The sequence below is a fragment of the Canis lupus genome, chromosome 37 (genome assembly GCF_048164855.1).
Source record: "Canis lupus baileyi chromosome 37, mCanLup2.hap1, whole genome shotgun sequence".
Lineage (NCBI taxonomy): Eukaryota > Metazoa > Chordata > Mammalia > Carnivora > Canidae > Canis > Canis lupus.
This window is the reverse complement of record NC_132874.1, coordinates 6,782,295-6,801,545: the sequence shown is the minus strand read 5'-3', so window position 1 is coordinate 6,801,545 and position 19,251 is coordinate 6,782,295. Positions and strand designations below refer to the sequence as shown.

At 38.9% G+C, this 19,251-nt stretch overlaps 1 protein-coding gene across 9 annotated transcripts in view; it reads left to right on the top strand.

Annotated features, from left to right (window-relative positions):
- The window catches only part of CDKAL1 (CDKAL1 threonylcarbamoyladenosine tRNA methylthiotransferase), a 663,683-nt gene that overhangs the window by 584,354 nt on the left and 60,078 nt on the right, over positions 1–19,251 (top strand). The window lies entirely within an intron of this gene.

The following is a 19,251-nucleotide window of genomic DNA, read 5'->3' as shown; positions in this document are numbered from 1 at the left end:
GTTTCCCGACTATAGAATCTATTTACTAATAGGTTAAAAGTGTAAATCTATTGGTTTTATTAAGTTTGCTTTCCAAATGAGGCCACTGCCTCTCTGGAAACAGTGGAGTGCATCTAGGTGACCATGCTAGTCTTTTGGTTTTGATTGTCAGGAAGCTCAGAGACAAAATCAGTGCCCAGCAGCAGTGACCATAAAGCTTGGGTTTAGGATATAACTACCTTCCACTTTCTCCTCCAAATTTTCATTTCCAAAAGCTGCATGGTTGTGTGTGTCTATTACTGTACACTGAGTATCCATTAAAAAAAAAAAAAAAGACCTGTTTAAGTTACTAATGAATAAATGAGCATTCATGTCACCATTTTAGTTGCACAGTCACTTTGATCCCTTGGTAACTTCAAAGCCATCATTTGACTTATCTCCTAAGGTTGTGAATATACTATATTGGTTCAGCAAAGCCCTCTTAATAAGAAAGGGACCGTGTTAACTCCAGAGCAGATTACACAATAGTTATCAGCTTCCCAGGATTAATTAAACATTAGTAAAATCATTTTAAAATTGTAGCTTGACTTTAAAATTGAAGGGGTAGCAGAGCTCCTGCATGACTCAGGCAATTAAGGGTCCGACACTTGATTTAGACTCAGGTCATGATCAGGTCATGATCTCAAGCTCATGGGATTGAGCTCTTCTCCTTCTGCCCACTCTTTCACGCTCTTTAAAATTTTTTTAAATTAAAAAAAGAAAATTGAAGAGGTAGCCTAACATGGTAGTTAACGAGCTCAGACTCTGGAGCCAGACCTCTAGGTCTGAACACAGGCTATGCCTGTCACTTACCAGCAAGGGACTTGGTGCCCCTAGACCTCAGACTCATGAGGAAGTCGCTACAGCATGAGGTTGTTTTGAGCATTTGAACTAGCTAACATTTGTAAAGCGCTCGCTATAGGTATTCATTAAGAAAAAAAAATGGTAATGAATATTCTTTCCTAGCAAACATCTTGAGATGGAATAGACATTTATTTAAGACTGTGATAAAAGCAACATTAAAGTCTTAAAGCTTTGGTTTAGGTTTTTTATGTGAGTATTCTTCTATTATCTCTTTCTATACCTTAACCAGTTGAAAACCATGGCTTAAAAAAAAAAAAAGAAAGAAAAGAAAACCATGGCTTGTTTACAAGTGTTCATGCTGATTCACTTCATGTGGCTGTTGCGGAGCCAAAAAGCAAAAGCGCAAAGATGTGAAAGGTTGTCCTCTAGGAGATGTGCAAGGAAGGCAGGTGGATGTGCTGAACACGCAACACATCTCCCCAGTGGTGAAATGTTGGATCCGCCTGGGAGGTTTCTGTAAATTATAGTCTAAATAAAGGAGTCAAAAATATTGCTTTGAATTCATGTGTACAGGTAGCCGCCCATACATGAATGAAGAATGACACATACGTGCTAGAATATGACGTCGTAGAAGGCACAGGACAGCTGAGGCAGCGTGTCTCCCTACCGTTGTAGTCTGAAAATGTCTCTGCAGCATGAAGTTCATTTTAGAAAAGCAAGCCTCACCATCCCCTGCCTATTAGAGAAGAATTATGATTTTTAAAACCCACAATTCTGCTGTTCATTTCAATTATTTACATAAGCAAGGCTTCTCCTTCTTAAATTAAAATCATACTGAAATATGCTATTTTAGACTTTTGGGTATTCTCAGTTAATTTAAGCAAGCTTGAACAGAATGCAAATCTATAAAATACTGCATTGTTTTTAAAGTTAGGCCTATTCCCTTTTACTTTAGAAGGTTTTTTTTTCCTCCCTCTGCTTTAATATACTGGCTTATTTCCATTTTTATGATACTTAGTTTTTATATATCATTATAATTACTGTTTTGATAAATTGAACATCAGCTCCCCACCCCCCATACCCACTTCATTTTGTAGAGGGCATATCTGTTATTAGATACAAAGAAGAGCTAGTTCTAGTTTGTAATGATTATGAATTTTTCATAGATTTGATTTAACTGACTAATTCTGTTTGGAAACTTTGTGGGTTTTTTTTTTTTCTACCCTCTTTTCATTAACTACCAGAAAGGATACATGAGGAAAGTAGGTGTTTTGAACAAAACCAGAACACTTGATTTACAAACCCAAAGGCTTGATTTAAAGAGTGTGATATGATCTTTAACCTGGCTAGGTATTATTTAAGGTTTCCATCTGACTTACTTACTTACTTACTTACTTACTTATTTATTTTAGTAGCAGGGAGATACATTATCTCAAAAATGACTATTGAATCTACTCAAACATTTGTTTGTTTAAGGACGTTGAAGAATCATCAGTTACTGATCCTATTTGATGATCTACCAAAAAGATAATAAAAGCAAACACACAGAATAATAGTTTATTTTTGATAAAAATGTTCTCAAAGCCTAACAACCTACCCAGAAATGTTGGATAAATCAGTAGGAGAAGCGAAATTTTTAAATATACTCTGTTGTATTTTCACTGATATTTTCATGTGTCTTTCTAATTCAAACATAGTTAGATGTAAGCTTTCCCCATTTTATAGATGTCAAAGATGAATCACTTGTCCAAATGAAGAGTCAGAATCTCACTTGAACTCACCCTCTTTTATCACCCATTGATACTTTGGTGCGTCAGCTAAATAAGAAAACAGGACTTAAAAAAGAAAATAGCAGCCAGAGTTGCAAGCCTTGGGCAGTGATGGTGAGGAATGGAGTGTCAAGGGGCTCATATAGTGTGTCCAAGGCAAGGGCGGTGCACTGGGAGAGAGTGAGGAGGGAGAGAAGAGAAAACAGTGAAATTAGACAGTGAAATTAAATTTCTTACCGTCATTTTAAGCCATATGGCAGGGGCTATCTATTTAAGGATCTTTACAACACAATACTATTTCACAAAACCAATGCTTATTGTTTCTCTGTAAATGTAAATTACCACCATTTATGTGGTAATCCCACTGATACATCTGTGGACAGAACATGGGCATGCTGTTCATATGATGTGTGCCCTGTGTAATTCCAAACCCAGATAATGAAGAGGAGGACATATTTTTTTAGCTATTTTTTTTTAAAAAAAACCTGCTTTAATGTTAATTCTAACTTGTACATAAGGTTTTTCAGTTGGAGAAAGGACAGATCACATTATGAAAGATGGTCTTGTTAAAGTCATTGTGAAAAGAATTCATTTGATTGAAAATGGTACTGAGGAAAATTGCCAGACAATAACGTTTTCACATGTGCAGTCCCCGGACCTCTGCAGTATCTCTGACACTCTGTGTTCTCGGAGGAGTGGCACCTGCTCTCCTGTGTGACGTGAACCAGCTGTACTCACCTCTGAGTGAGGATCCAGGAGGATTCACCAAACACAGGGGAGCCCAAAGCCCGGTCTCCAGCACCTTCTGCCTTTTTTTCGTGCAGCACTGTGAACACTCACTAGCAGAGCACACCCCTAAGGGCGTGATTCCAGCCTGCCACATTTTTCTTGGTTTTGGTTTTATTTTTTTTAATCAAACATTTCTAAAATTGTGACAGGATTGCTGCCACAGTTAGTTTTACAGGCCCAGAAACTCTTATTTGCCAGGGCACCTATTACCTTTTAACCTAGGACAACAGCCAGTGATAGATTCATTAGGAGGAAAGTAATCCTCTGCTGTGAGCGTGGCACTGCTTGTCTTCCCTCACCTCTTTTTAGGGTGAGGGAAGACCCAAATCCCTTTGCAGAGAAGGTCTGGGATTTTGCAAGAGAGAAGAGGGTTCATGGTGCCTGCCTGGTTGGTGGGGAGAGGTGTTGGGCTGCAGAGATGAGGGAGGGGAATGAGGGACAATGAGAGCAGAATAGAAACATTACCTGAAATAGGCTCTTATTATAAAGCTAATGGCCCTGAATCAACAATTCATTATCATGGGTTTACTTCTTAATAATCAGATGCTCAGCCTGGGCCTTATGTAACCTCAGAACCAATGCTTCACAAAGTAGGTACGGAAGATGAAGTTGCCTGGTTAGGGGCAAGCAAGTGGTTCCTCAAGGGGCATTCCTCCTGTGTTTTCTAGGAAATTCTGGTGTAGGGGAAAGAGGGGTGAATAATTAGCATTAAACCCTTTTTTTTTTTTTTTGCCTATTAGCTTTCTGTCAAGCTGCAGAATTTGAAAGTCATCATTTATTTATAATATATCTTCATATTTTTTTTACAATTAGGAATAAAATTTTTATGACTGAATATTTTAAGCTATTAACTTTCACCTTCATACAACATTTTTATTTGCTGTATAATTATGTTTATGTATATTCCAAGTGATAGATTACTATCACTTTGAATTTTAGAACATTCAAAAAAAGAAAAAGAAAAGAAATCCTTCAACTTCACCATTATAAACCCTGACTTCAGCTAAGAACACATTAGTGGGCCTTACTTTTCTGGTCTGTAGAGTGAGGGTATTCTGTGAAGAAAGAAAGGAAAGCGTGTCAGCACTGGAACAGAATTAGTGGTAGGGATGGTATCTGTGCTCATAACCATGGTGGTGAGTAGAAGTAGTAGAGTGAGATTGCCCTCATCTGATTGTTTCACCTTTATCATGAATCCTTCCGACCTCGCTAACCCCCACCACCATTATTTGAAACAGTAAATCTGAGACCTTTAAGTTTTATATTACTTGTCGGTCCTTGTGATCCCAAAGAACATACCAACAGTAACACACCAGTGGGCTTGGTAAAATCCACTATTTACAGCTCCAGGGGTTTTTAGGACTCCGTGGCCAATCTGAAATAACTGTTAAGGAACTAGATTAACATCTTGAATTTTAAGACTTCTACCCCAGTACTTTTTTGCCTAGGTGTGAATGATCCATGGGGCTACCGAATTGCCTTATTAATGACTCATCTTGTAGATCCCCTTAAAAAAGGAGAGGGGGGAAGTACATCTTCAAACCTTTGTGGTTTTGTCTTCTGCTTATGACCTGCTACATGAGAAACTCCCCAATCTGACTTTGCTTCTCTCTGCATCTCCATCTCTGACTGGTGCCAAGTCCAGTGCATCTTCCTCTTGGGTTTTCTATGTTTTTTTGAGATTTGTTTTTTAAGTAATCTCTATGCCGAATGTGGAGCCTGAACTCAGAGCCCCGAGACCCGGAGCCACACATTCTAGAGACAGCCAGCAAGGTGCCCCAGTGTATTTTCATCTTGCTGAAGGCAGTCTCAAAGATGGCTTTCTTAGCATGTGTTTGGACGTTAGCAGTTCTGTATTTGATATGCTGTAACCTAAAACAAAGCAGGGAACTCTCAGTGACTGTTTTGAAAAAATATTTTAATTATGTCCCATCTTTCTCTATGGAGTGAATGATGGCAAAAACTACTTTTCCATTTCTTGTCTTTTTCTGCTTTCACTGTGTTGTGTGTGCTTATTATGGCACCTTTTTTTTTTTAAGGAGTTTGTGTGTGTGTGTGTGTGTGTGTGTGTGTGTGTGTGTGTGTGTGCTTTGTTCCAGACACAAAATAAGTAGCAAAGAGATGGTGTAGCACACTGTATACTTCAGAAAAGACTGGGCCTGGAAGCATGGTATCTAGGAACTGTATCTCGCAAAGTAGCAGGTTACTGAACTTCTCTGTGTTTCTTCATTTATGAGTTGGAAACAAGAAAAATATACGAGAAAATGAAAAATAAGGGACTGTTGTGGGTGTCGCTCACCAGAGTGGTACACTTGCTACAGTCCATGAACTGACACTGACACATCAGTTGGGGAGGCTGTGGTGTGTAGGGGGCAGGGAGATGTATGGGGCATCTCTGTACCCTCCTTTCAATTTTGCTGTAAAACTGCTCTGAAAAGAACTAAGTCTTTGATAAAAATAAATGAGGGACTATATGAAATAAGATTATTACAGCTGTGATTTGTTATGAAGTTATGAAGGCAGTAACAGAAAAACGCATTTCTTCAATGGCCCTTCAAATAAATTACCAAATTAAATCCCTTTAGAATAACCTCACAGATTATTTGATTTCAGTTTAGTGGTGTTATAAAAAAGTATTAGTGCATGACAGTATAACTGCAAAAATATAGCTATATACTCCTTTAAAAAAAAAAAAAAGAGCTGGCTCTTTCATTCACTCATTCAACAAATATTTGGTGAGAACCTGCTGTGAACCAGGCAGGGAGGTCAGCACTAGGGACATGGCTGCAAATAAAAGAAACAAAATCTCCAATCTCATAAATTTAGAATCCTGTGAGCTTTCACCAAGATCATTTATTTCCCTTAAATTTTTTTTAACCGATCAGCGTGCTCAAGGCAAGTAGGATATTTTGCCCTGCTGTAATGCCATATGTATGTACTGTTCTTAACGTCACACTGTTCTGTGTGCTGTTTTGTAGCAGAGAATTGTTTATTATTATGATTCTGATATGTTAATGAAGAGGTACTCATTTGCAAATAACTGTTTAATCTGTAATTAAAATCTGGCAGCTCTCTTAAAAATAAAGACAGTTAAAATGCGTAGTCACTGGCCTGCTATATTGAATATGCAATTGCAAAACATTAAGAAAAGCATATCCTATTTATCACTTTTAATGAATCTTTCACCCTGGTCCCACTGTAAGCCCTTGATGGTATTCCTGTCATCCCGTCCATATGCTTCTGAGAGCATTAACTATTCTCGGGTCTGTGCATGCCTAAGTATAAAATCAAAATCTCTAGGTTTTTTTGGATCACATATAAGCAACCCACACACACAAAAAAGAAGCCCAACACATTATCATTACCATATCCTCATTAAGATGATGGGCCTCTGACCATATCCTAATGTTTGCTTAACAATCTGAAATTCATGTATGCAAAAGGAATTTTTCTTATCCTTTTGAAAGAAGAATGATAAATATTTATACAGCCTTAACTCTTTCAGGCAGGCATAGGATCATGTTTTAGAAATGACAAGAAGCTACTCTGGATCTTTTTCAGCATAATTCATCTTTCCAATAGCTCCTGAGAAATGAATTGTAGTTTTATCAATATTGGACAGTTTTCCTCCTCTTTCCCCATTAAATATGCTTTGTCTTCCTTCTCTGAAATCCTTTTGAGTCATAGCTTTGAAAAGGGAGCCACAAGAGCTATCTCTGCTTTTCAGGCGAGATTGCTCCAGAGGGATGCAGTAGGGCCCAGCAGGACTGCTGACCTGCACTCCTCAAGGCTGGGATCCCGATTCTCCAGCAGCCACTGCCTCGTTAGCAGGTTTAGCAACAGTCTAGACTCTAAATAGTCATATATCCCAAGTGTTGCTTTCTAAAAGTTATTCCTGTTCTTTTTTTTTTTTTTTTTTTTGTTATTCCTGTTCTGAAGCAATAATTGGATAGAGCCGCAAGACACTTCCCTACTTGAAATTAAAATTGTCTCCCAGCTGCTTGAATCAACATCTCTGGTAGTAATGGTGAACTTATGAACGTGTCTCAGCTCACAGGGCTATCTTCTTAGAATAAATGGAAGGTGTAGGAAATCTTAGAATGTACTCCTGGCAGTAGTGCAATCAGCTGTATTACTGATAGTAGTCAAACTTCTCCAGCATATACACTGACTCCCAGAAGCTAGGTTATTAATCTGAAAACTCAAGGCTCTGGCCAGATAAAATTGCCTTAATGATTTCTTTCACGTAGGTAAACCGAATCCCCTAATTGTTAACTCCTTTTCATTCTTCACTCATCCTGGCCCTTTAGCAAACATTAAGCTTTAGACCATGTGTCAGCTCTGGAAGAGAAAGGAGAGAGCAGTGGTGTTGAGACTAGTCCACGCTGTTAGACAAGGACCGACTGCTAGTCCCAGCTATGGGTGCCACTTCTGTGGCTGCCGCTGCCACCACCACAGCCACTGCCAGCAGCACCTTGCTGTCCTCCCTGAGCCCTCCGCATCATTGCAGGACTCCTCCGGTTCCTGCCTTCTCCATGGAACTCCAAATTTAGAAACACAGCATATGTGAGCCAGAAAGGGCCTTACAGATCACTGATTGCAAATCCCCCCCTGCTTTGTTTTTAGATGGAGAAACTGAGGCTCTGAAGGGAAATGATTTGCTCAGGGTCAAAGAGCTAGTGAATGACAGAGGTAAAACTGAAGCCATCATAACTTACTAATTAGTACTCCTCAAGCTTTTCTGCTCTTGGCTGGGGCCTGTCTCAAAAAGGGAAGGAGATTGTACCAAGGTACTCAGAAGCCTTTGGTGAGATGCAGGGCCATAGACTGGGACTGTGGTTGTTAAGAGAAATCTAGTCACTGATTGGATTAAAATACAAATGATTGGGCACCTGGGTGGCTCAGTGGTTGAGCATCTGCCTTTGGCTCAGGGCGTGATCCTGGGGTCCTGGGATCCAGTCCCACCTCAGGCTTCCCACAGGGAGTCTGCTTCTCCCTCTGCCTATGTTTCTGCCTCTCTGTGTCTCTCATGAATAAATAAATAAAAATCTTTTTAAAAAGATACAAATGAGTGTGCTTTAAAAGATAAAGCAGTACAGAATTCATAACAATGCATTGCATTTGCATGTCCTTTTAGGCAACGCTTTAAGGTGGAAATAGACAAGAAGTAAAAAACAAAATACAGTGTGATCTGTGAAACAGGAGAAATTCAGTAGGAGAGAGGATTTTTTAAAATCCTCTCTACCTGTAGGACGGACGATGAAAACGGCTGGTGAATGCTGAGTAGTTCACCATGTAGAGAAAGGCCTTTTAGAATTTAAGTGATATCCCCAGGTTTATTTTAACTGTATGCTCCCATGTGCAGCCTACATGTTGCATTAAAATGTCTTACCCCAGGTCAGCAGTCTGCACTGTTATTAATGGCTTGAGGACTCGGGATCTCTGGGTTCCTGCAATACAGTAACTTTGCAGCAGTTTGAAAGATCCACACAGACCAGTGGGGTTTCCTCAGCTACTCGGGGAGCTGGCTTGGCTTCTGCTATGTAGTCTTGGTAGTGATCATCTGCATATGTGATAAACAGCTTTTCCTAGAGCCTCACACAGACCTGGCAATGCTCGGGTTTCAGTAGACTATATAATATTGTGTTTGGCAGGAGAGGCCATTAAAAAAGACATCAAAGCAACCCTCAGAACTAGATTCCCTTTTGAAAGGTGTTCCTAATCAAAAAATAAAGCTCAGAATTAGAATTTGTTTGGATTAAGCTGTCTCCTTTTCTCTCTCTGCCCCCCGACCGAGTCCTTACCCTACAGTAGCTTGATACGAAAGATTGTATAGGATGACTTGAAGCTTCCATTTTTCTTAGTAATCACCATGGAAGAATATTTTTTTTGTTTTTGGTTTACATAGAATCCTTTATTTCCAGTATAAATTTTATATGAAAACTATGTGCCCACTAGACAAAAGCTACCACCTTCACCCAAAGCCTCAGTTTTTTCAAGGTTGGGTTTTATGCATATTTTCTTAGTTCTCTATCCTCAAGAGGAAATAGAGACAGAAGATAGGTTTGAACCAGACTACTCCCATTTAAATTCCCCAACGCATGTATGCCTGTGTGCACGCATGCTCACAGCTAACAACTGGTTGCAATAAAAATTTGGTAGAATTTCAGTTTAGCTTCATTAACTCTGAGACAGTGAAGTAATATTCAAGGGGAAAAACAGAATAGGTGAAGAGAAACATCAATTTTCTTTAAATAAAGACATTTTAGGGGGAACTAGTATCCATTTTTTAGGGTATCATTGCCATTCCTCTATATTATATACCTATAAACTGCATAGCAGGACTTGTATGTGCTTGAAGAAGCTACATTTTCACGGCAGGAGAGAAAATCGGAATAAATCACAGAGATGCAGGTGCACAGTAATACAAGTAGGCTCTTTCCCCTGCAGCCTGAATGCCTGGCCAATAAAGCAGAAGGTCTAGAGCTGAGCTCTCAGGGTCTCCCGGAGCTAAGCCAAGAAAGAAGAAGTGGGGGGAAGGGGAAGGATGGGGGAGCAAGAGAGAATAATTGTTATTCAGTCTTCTTTAATGAGATGTATTGCCCAATGCTGAAAGATTGTGGCAGTGTCTTTTGTTATGCTAATTAGATACCATTAGAGCTTGGCTGTCTGATTTCTGCTTAATCCTTTCTGCTTCCCTCAGCCTCAATCCTGGCTGGCAAATGGTTGGAAGATGGTGGGGTGTAGTGCATGTGTTATTTATTGTTCACATCTATGCTGAGTTCTCTGGTAACAGGGTTGGTAACGAAAAGATTTCTCTTACCAAAGGCGGTATGTATTTGGGACATTCATTTTTGGTTTTGTTTTTAATGAATTTGAGAATGCTCGATCTCTGCCTTTTTGGTACAAACACTATTGTTTGTTTGTTTTAAATGACTGCTTTTACGGCCATGCAAAATGGAAAAGGACAGAATGGAAAATTTAGACAGCCTCCCCTTGGTTGTCTGGATTTCCCTAAAAACAACAAGCAAGGTGATCATGCCTTAGCTTTTGGGGAGGCTATGATGGACCAGAAAAATAGGAGCAAGAATAATACAAAGGTCAAAAAGAGGAGTTAACCAGTTTAAAATTCCTGCCTTTATAATTTATAGATACATGTGCCTTCTTTCCTGAAATTAAAGTGTTGTATTTATATGATTACCTAAATTATGAGTGTGTTGAGTTAAAAAAAATTTTTTTTTTAAATGACCAGTGTGGTCTTTCCTGAAATAGTAAAATGGAGGATTTCTGTGAAATCCTTAAAAACTAGATAATACTGGTTTAGAGCAACCCTGTCCAATAAAAATGTCCTATGAACCACAGATACTCTTGTAAATTTTCTGGCAGCAACACTAAAAAAGAAAAAAAAGAAAAAAAAACAGATGAAGGTAATTTTAATAATATATTTAACTCAATATGTCAAAAATATTTTGGCTTATAATCAATAAAATTCACAAAATAGTTTAAATTCTTCTATTCATGTTAAATTTTTGAAATCCAGTGTGTATCTTGTACTGGTGTGTATTTTATAGCACCTCTCAATTGAGGTTTGCCACATTTTAAGGGCTCAACAGCCTTGAGCTAGTGGCCATTGTACTGGATGGTGTAGGTTTAGCATAACTCAGTAATTCACTTGTGTAAAAACAATTGTCAGGATAAAATCCATTTTTCATGTTACGGATAAATATTATGAGCTGTATGACTTTGGCCATGACACTTAGTCTCTAATGAGCCCTACTTTTCTCATCTGTAAAATGATGTATTTGAACTAAATGATCTATTAATTCTTCCACCCATGCCAGCTCTGAAATTCTTTATTCCAGAAATTCACATTTAGAGTCTAGATATATTAGAACTTATCTATCCTTTCCTATAATTTAATATTTGAAAAGAAGCCTTCTTTCACCATAGAGGATATTGGAAGATGTCCTGCATACCATATCCATACCTTTCTTCCTCCAAATGTCTGGACTTTTCTTTGAATTCTTCTGAGGCTTATACTGTTTTAATAAAGAGTTTGGTAGAGTTTAGACTCTCAGCAGTCTTTCTTTGCTCAGTACTTTTGGAATGGGGTTTTTGAGCAAAGATGTGAGGGGGATTGGCAAGTAATTACTGCGCTAGAATTATATAAACACTAAATCTCCAAAACCTGATGGTCTTTCTTTTCTTTTCTTTTCTTTTCTTTTCTTTTCTTTTCTTTTCTTTTCTTTTCTTTTCTTTCTTTTCTTTTTTCTTTCTTTTCTTTTCTTTTCTTTTTTCTTTTTTCTTTTTTCTTTTTTTTCTTTCTTTCTCTCTCTCTCTCTCTCTCTCTCTCTCTCTGTAATCTAGCTAATTTGTCGTGTCATCAGTGAAACAAAAATCCTAAAGACACTTACCAAGAAGGTTTTTCTATTCAACAGTCCTGAGCTGTAAATGTGGTCACTTCCTGTGCCTTTAAGAGAAGCCCATCAAAGAAGAGTGGCCCAGACTTGTTGAGTATTGATTGGTAGAGACCAATGTGAAAAGATCAGGAAAGTGGAAGTGCATGGAGATAATTGTTCAATTTAGAATAAAACTTTTAATAAAAAAGGGTTCCACATATGGTGTTCGTACCATTTAGTCATCCCATTAATAAGATCTCATGGATAGATATTACTGGCAACATCTGGCCTCAGTATTTGACATAGTTTTAAATGTTGAGCCCTTTCCTAACAGTGCCTGGGCATAGTCAAGCTTTTTACCTGATGTGGGGAAAAAAGATCAAACATACTTTGCGCTGGTTCCATGATAAGAAAGGGCAACTTGTTTTGATTTGTTAAGAGAGTAGATCTCATGTTTTGTGTTCTTAACACAGTTTAAAAAAAAATCCACAGAAGCATCATAGGTAATGCCTTAAAATGTTCTAGAATACTAAAAAGGTACAGGCAGGTGGTCAAAACTTGGCTGTTTTTTTGAATTGGCAGTTCAGCAAGCACCCAGGTATATACATTTCTAATGCTGAACAGGGATCAGATTGGCATTTGTCATGTAACTCTTTGCCATTGAGAATTATTTTAACCAGTTCAATAAAGCACAGTTACCATACTATTACTGTTGGCTCTCCACCAATAGATGCAAACAGCTCTATTCTCAAGACTGAAATTTTACCTCTAAGTGTGAAGAGACTCCCTCTTCTCTCCCTTTTCTCTTGCTGGAGTAGGCACATGACTGGAAGAAAACCAGCCAGCAATTGAAGAAGACAGGACACAGGGCTGTTGTTAGAAGAAATGTCATAGTCTGATTTGGTTCCAGAGAGACCTTGGATCTGGTCTTTGTATATCGCATCACTGCTTTTGCAAAAAGGCAAAAAAAAAATTTTTTTTTCCAGTTTTGTGTTTTCTCCTGAGATGTGAGGAAGGAACATTAGTGCCACTAAGACACTCATGGCAATTCATATAGGCATAGGTCCAATACGTGAAGGTATGGATATTTCACCTCAAAGGAACATTCTTTCCCTCTTGAATATATTTATTCCTGTTAGTAAGTAGAGCTAAAGAATATATGTCTTTTCACCCAGAAGATACTGCTTTTAAAAAAGTGTCATCAAATGTCTTTTTACTCATTGTCTAAGAGTCAGATATGAGTCAGCCCCTTTGAGAATAAACCATCCAACATCCCCCAAGAATCTTTTAAGTAGACCAGCAACAACTGATGGCAAGCATTTCGAATACGATGGACTTTGAGTCTCATTACTTGTTTTCTGTGGCATCATCGTTTTTGACACACATTCCTGTGTCATGGCCCTTTCATTACAGAATGGAATTGTTGAGTAAGGATGATATTAAATTTTAATGTTATTGCTATTATTACTGTTGACTGTTTTTAGCATTAGTATGCCTGGTTCTTTCATTCCAGCTTCTGCAGGGCCAGAAAACAGAAGTGTGCATAAACAGTCAGGAAAATTACCCTATACCCTGGAGACCCAGCATCGCATGCTCTGCCTGTTGTGAATGATGAATCAAAACGGAAAGGTTATCATTTTCATTAGCTAGGAAAGAACAAGACCATACTTTTCTCCAAGTGTAATTACAGTGGTTCACTGGCAACATTACACTGCAGTAATTAGTCTAAAGGTGTATGTGAGGGCAGGCTTTTGCACAGACACTAGAAATATTATTTCAGAGTTTAAGGTCACAGCCTTGTGTTTAACATGTTCCAGGCAGCTTAGGAAAAAAAAAAAAAAAAAAAATAATTTGACTGGAGCTAAAGAAAGACATTTGACATTTCCCAGAGTCATGCATTCAGAAACCAGTCAGGTAGAAAAATTGTTTTTTATTATCTACAAAAACCAAGAAAACAATGAAAAACAATAATAATAAAAAGAATACCTCAACAACTTAGCTGCAGAAACTGCATGTCAGAATATTTTGTAGGGTAAACTAAGATAATACTCAAGTTTATTAGGAATGTGATGTAAATAATTACAAGAGCTTTTGATATATGTGTTTTAATCTCCTTTTTTACCCTAAGGCAATTGGGCAGAAAAATTAATTTCTAGAAACTTCAGGGGAAGCAAAATAATTTCTTTACCTTCCTATAACTGTTACAGGAAATAAATATTTCTCTTATACTGGTACCCAAGTATATATATCTGTCCTTTGTGAATGTTTTTTGGACGTAGAGCAATTCTATTGAAATATGGGGATCTTTCTCACCTGACCTTCCAGTAGAGCTTGAATTAGAATTTTTTTTCCAAAGCCTTATCTCAGGCTCTTTGTATAAGTGAAACAGAAGTGAGAAGTGGCTGGGTGTGAGAAGGGCCTAATAAAGAAAATATAAACTTTATGTGAAGTTGATATTTAAAGTCACATATAGGAGTTTAAAAGAAGTCTTTTACTTCTTCTAGTGCAAGGAGTCTTCATACAAGTAACTTTTCTTCCTGAGTTTAAGGTCAAAGCCCACATACTCTAATGTCTTTGTTTAATCCTTATACAGCCACGTAGAAACTTTTTGAGGACAAATGGAGAAATAGAGTATACTCGAATGAGCATTCATTCAGCAACCAAATTCTGTTGGAAATGTTGGAAACCACTGCTTTTTTAATGCAAGCGTGTGTTTTATGTGTGTTATCTGGCCATCTGGTTAGAACTGATGTTTCTCACAACTTCGGGCACTTGGGAAATTTTAAGTATAGATGTGACACAAATAACACAGCTAGCTGATTATGTAATGCACTGAAAAATTTTACCCCAAACTTGAATTTAAAAACATTCCTTCTTGTTTGTCACAGATGTTTCTCTACTCAAGGAAAAGTCATGCACTGCAGAATGAGATCTATGATGTTCTATGTTTTCTCCAGCTAGCACTTAAATAGGAGGCACCAGGTAGTGAGAATGGTTCCAAGACCTTCTCCTCTTCCTTCTGCCCCTGCCACTGAGCAAGTCACCACCCAGCAATCTTGCTGGGCCTCAGTTTCCTTTCTGCGAAATCTGAGATTGCCAGACTCCCTTCTCCTTCTTACTTCCTGGTCTCTTTACGGGACTACTGCCTTCATTTCCAGCCTTTATGGATAAACAAATAACTAACCATAAGACCCTTTCTCTTACCTTTCCAACAAGGCCTGCGCATTCTTTCTTATCCACTGTGAGGTCACCAGTAATGCAGGATCTCATGAGTCCTTTTTTCCTACACCTCACCTCACTTTGGTGATGCATTCTGTGAAATGGAAGAATGGTTTCACAAGACTGTCTTTATGATTCATTTTTCTTAAGACATCTTTTTTTTTTTAAAGATTTTATTTATTCATTCATGAGAGATACAGAGAGAGAGAGATTGAGGCAGAGACATAGGCAGAGGGAGAAGCAGGCTTCATGCAGGGAGCCCGACGTGGGACTCGATCCCAGGTCTCCAGGATCACACCCTGGGCTGAAGTTGGCGCCAAACCGCTGGGCCACCGGGGCTGACCAAGACATCTTTTTTTTTTTTTAAGTTTTATTTATTTAAGTCATCTCTACACCCAGTGTGGGGCTCGAACTTACTACCCTGAGATAAAGAGTCATCTTGCTCTTCTGACCAAACCAGCCAGAGACCCTTCATAAAACATATTTTTAAAGCTAGGTTAAAATGGACTAACTGAAGTTGTGCATACTCTAAGAAAAACAGCTTTCTCCATGGACATTTGAGGAAGAAATGACAAAATAGGCCTAATTCATTAGTGCAGGTACCAGGACTGACCGCCACTTGCAGAAATCCTGATAAATGTCCTAAGGGTCAGACTTCGTAAAAGGAAACTGAATTTCCCACAGCAATTCTTTTTCTTTTTTATTTTTAAGGTTTTATTTATTTATTCATGATAGACACAGAGACATAGGCAGAGACACCGGCTGAAGGAGAAACAGGCTCTCTGCAGGCACCCGAATGGGATTCAATCCCTGGACCCCAGGATCATGACCTGATCCAAAGGCAGATGCTCAACCACTGAGCCACCCAGGTGCCCCTCCCACAATAATTCTTAACTTCCCATCCCAAGTTCCTAAACCCAAAAACGTTGAAGAAGTTAAATAAGCATTTTCATTAAGCAACTGTAAATTATATCCCTGTAAAAAAAATCAGAAAGAAGTTGTCTTTCTTAGGATTATGAAACGAGGGCTTTGTTGAGAAGATTTTTGACGGACTTCTTAAGGTTCAGGTCACAGGACAGCTTTTGGGAGACTTTGTAAATATTTCTGTGGTGGATATTAGAGATCACACTCCTCTAAATGCAGCAAGACAGTAACTGTTGTAATTTGCAGAAGGCTTTAAGCATATAGTCACCTGGGGGCACCTGCATGGCTCAGTGGTTGAGAGTCTGCCTTCGGCTCAGGTTGTGATTCTGGGGTCCTGGGATCGAGTCCCAATCAGGCTCCTGCAAGGAGCCTATTTCTCCCTCTGCGTATGTCTCTGTCTCTCTTTCTCTCTCTGCCTCTCATGAATGAATAATGAGGTCCTTTAAATATTATAACCCACTTCCTCTTCAGCCCACCCCTCCCTTTCCCACGTCTGGCCACTTTCACCGACCTCTTCTTTCTGTAGCGAGGAATATGAAGGACCAAAAAGTAGTCACATCTCTTTTATCTTAAAAATAATCTACTCAGACCCATGTCCTCCCCCCTAGCATCTGCTTCAAACATGGGGCAGCTGGTATGTTTAAATAATCCTCCTTGTTTGAGACTCCTCTTTCCTAGGTTCTGCCAGAACTCTGGCACCCTGTTTCTGACCATCCCTCTTCCCTCCAAGTGACCCCTTCTCTCCTCTCCTTGAATGTTCCAGCTATCCTGATGCTGCCTCCAGACCATTCTCTAGGTTTGCAGTTCCACTAGCATCTTAATTTGTGCTACTAGTCACAATCTTCATGAAAAACTTCATTTTCAGCCTCTTACATATTCTTAGGAGTTTGTTGGTTTCTTAAACTACCCAAGTCAGGGGATCCCTGGGTGGCTCAGCAGTTAAGCACCTGCCTTTGGCCCAGGGCGTGATCCTGGAGACCCAGGATCAAGTTCCACATCAGGCTCCCTGAATGGAGCCTACTTCTCCCTCTGCCTGTCTCTCTGCCTCTCTGTGTGTGTGTCTCTCATTAATAAATAAATAAAATCTTTAAAAAACAAACAAACAAACAAAAACTACCCAAGTCATCTTTGTGTTAACTTCTTCTGCAAAGGGCTTGTCTAAAGCCAGGGATATAACCTTGCACTCCTGTCAGTGATGGTAAGGCAACCAGAGAAGAATATCAGAATGTCAGATGAATATAGATGCTGCAGATCAGATGAGACGTAGCATACTCTCCATCATTCTCCACTGGGAAGACAAACTCATCCCTACTAGTGGATTCTCCTCGCTTTTAGCACAATAGATAGCTCGGCTGTGGTTGTTGTCCTACTGGCCTAAGGATGGATATCTGTAGCTTTACCCTTTTTCTCCAGATAGCCTGCTTTTCCTCTCAGACCGGCACATCCTTGCTGGTTAGCAGAGACATTCTTAGGCGAATCAGGATGATTACCCTAAACCTTTTTTCTTATATGTGGGTCGTTAACCATGCTGGGTTATCTATCCTGTGGGGTTGAGGAGAGAACAGTTGCAAAGTATGGGGCAAGGTGGCTCATTTAGAAAAAGATTTGAGGCCTATGCACAAACCCTTGGCCCACAAGGTCCCTTGCTGTCACCAAGGCAAAGTTGCCTCTTCAGAATTCCACCTGAACTGCCCCTGCCCCCAACCTTCCTTAACATCACTGGTGTTTTTAGTTACCGGAAATAGTTGATTCTCTTAAAGGTTTGATATCCACTTCATGGCAACTTCATTCTTAAAAAAAAATAAAATATTGAAGAGAGCAGTTATTATTTGTTTTTGTTGTTTTGTTAAGGGGGTTGGGATAGATTGGGGCAGCTCTTGATCAAAGTCCTAGCTTTCTTATGCGCATTCTTGCTTAGTGTCTTCCGAGGAACTTTTAAGAGCCTCACCAGTGATGCAGAATCCTTAGCTGAGGGGACTGAAGGGACACCTGGAGAGATGTTTACCACCATAAATCACTGCACACAGCCATTTTCTTGTATCCTGGCAGCAAATGGTTAAATACTCACCTACAAATATTCTTCTGCTGGTTGATCAAAAGCCCTGCCCACTACTGTACAAACATAACACAGGTCCTTCAAACTCTGTGTATATCTTACAATCACGGCTCTCACCTCCAGGTAAACTAGAACAGCCCAACAGTGATGTCTACAGCCGTCCGCTTTGGTTCCCACAAGAGCAAAGAAGCAGCTTTACAATCTCATATTGTTGCTAGGTTAATTTCCCGAAAACTTAATGTGAGATGAAGTATAATTGCAGATTTCCTTAAGAACCATCGACAGATACTTATCCTAAGTTATAAGCAACTCATACTGTGAAATGTGTACAAACATGCTCAGTTTTCCTCCAGAAGAATATACTTCAGTGAAAACCAGTATTCATCAGTCTTTTTAAATAAACAAAGCCGTTCCCATTCAAAGTAGAAATTGGGGAGACTTTCCTTAGTTGCTGCTTGATTGTTAAAAGGGACTCCTGTTGCAGGAAGGGTCATTAGTTTGGAGGGAGTGAAGGAAGCTGTTGGTAACTATCGTCCTGGAGACCTTATGACCTTTGGCTAAGAGGACCACGTTTTGAAGGAGATAGTAAGAAAGATAGTAAATGATGGTGTGTTTAGGTATTGGCATTGTATGACGGAGACGGGAGTTTAGCGTTTTGTTTTATTTTTAATTGTTAGGTGGTCTGTTTGGCACAGCTGTGTTTACGTTTCCTAAATGCTAACTGCCTGAACATGGTGACAAGTCTATATATGAGAATAGGGACTGCTTCTTTGAAATCTTCTTATCAGCATGCTTTAATACAGAGTTGTATTTATCAAGTAGCAAAGGCAAAAATAATTCTAGGCACAACCATTCAATACAGCTAGTTGCTACTACATCACACATTTCGACAACCTTGCTTAAAAAATTAAAAAAGAAGTAATTGATAGTTTAAATGTTGCATTTCACAGTGGACCAAACTTGGAAATGGTGGAATTTTTTTCAAGTAGTCATATTTCTTTAACCAATGTTTTGGTTGATTTAACTTCTTGGTTATTAAAGTTGCACTCTTAGAACATAAATGTAGATCGATCCTGTAGAGAATTAACAGTTCCGTATCTTTGCTGTCTTTCTAAAAAAATAAAAAATAAAATAATGAAGGACGGGGTCATGGCTGCAAGAAAGAAGAGACAGTTGTATATGAGAGAGGCAATGTATATAATAAGTAAATAGCTGTAGGAATTAATCCATAATTTCAGAGTTATATGCAATACATGAAGTGTTTAGATGCAAG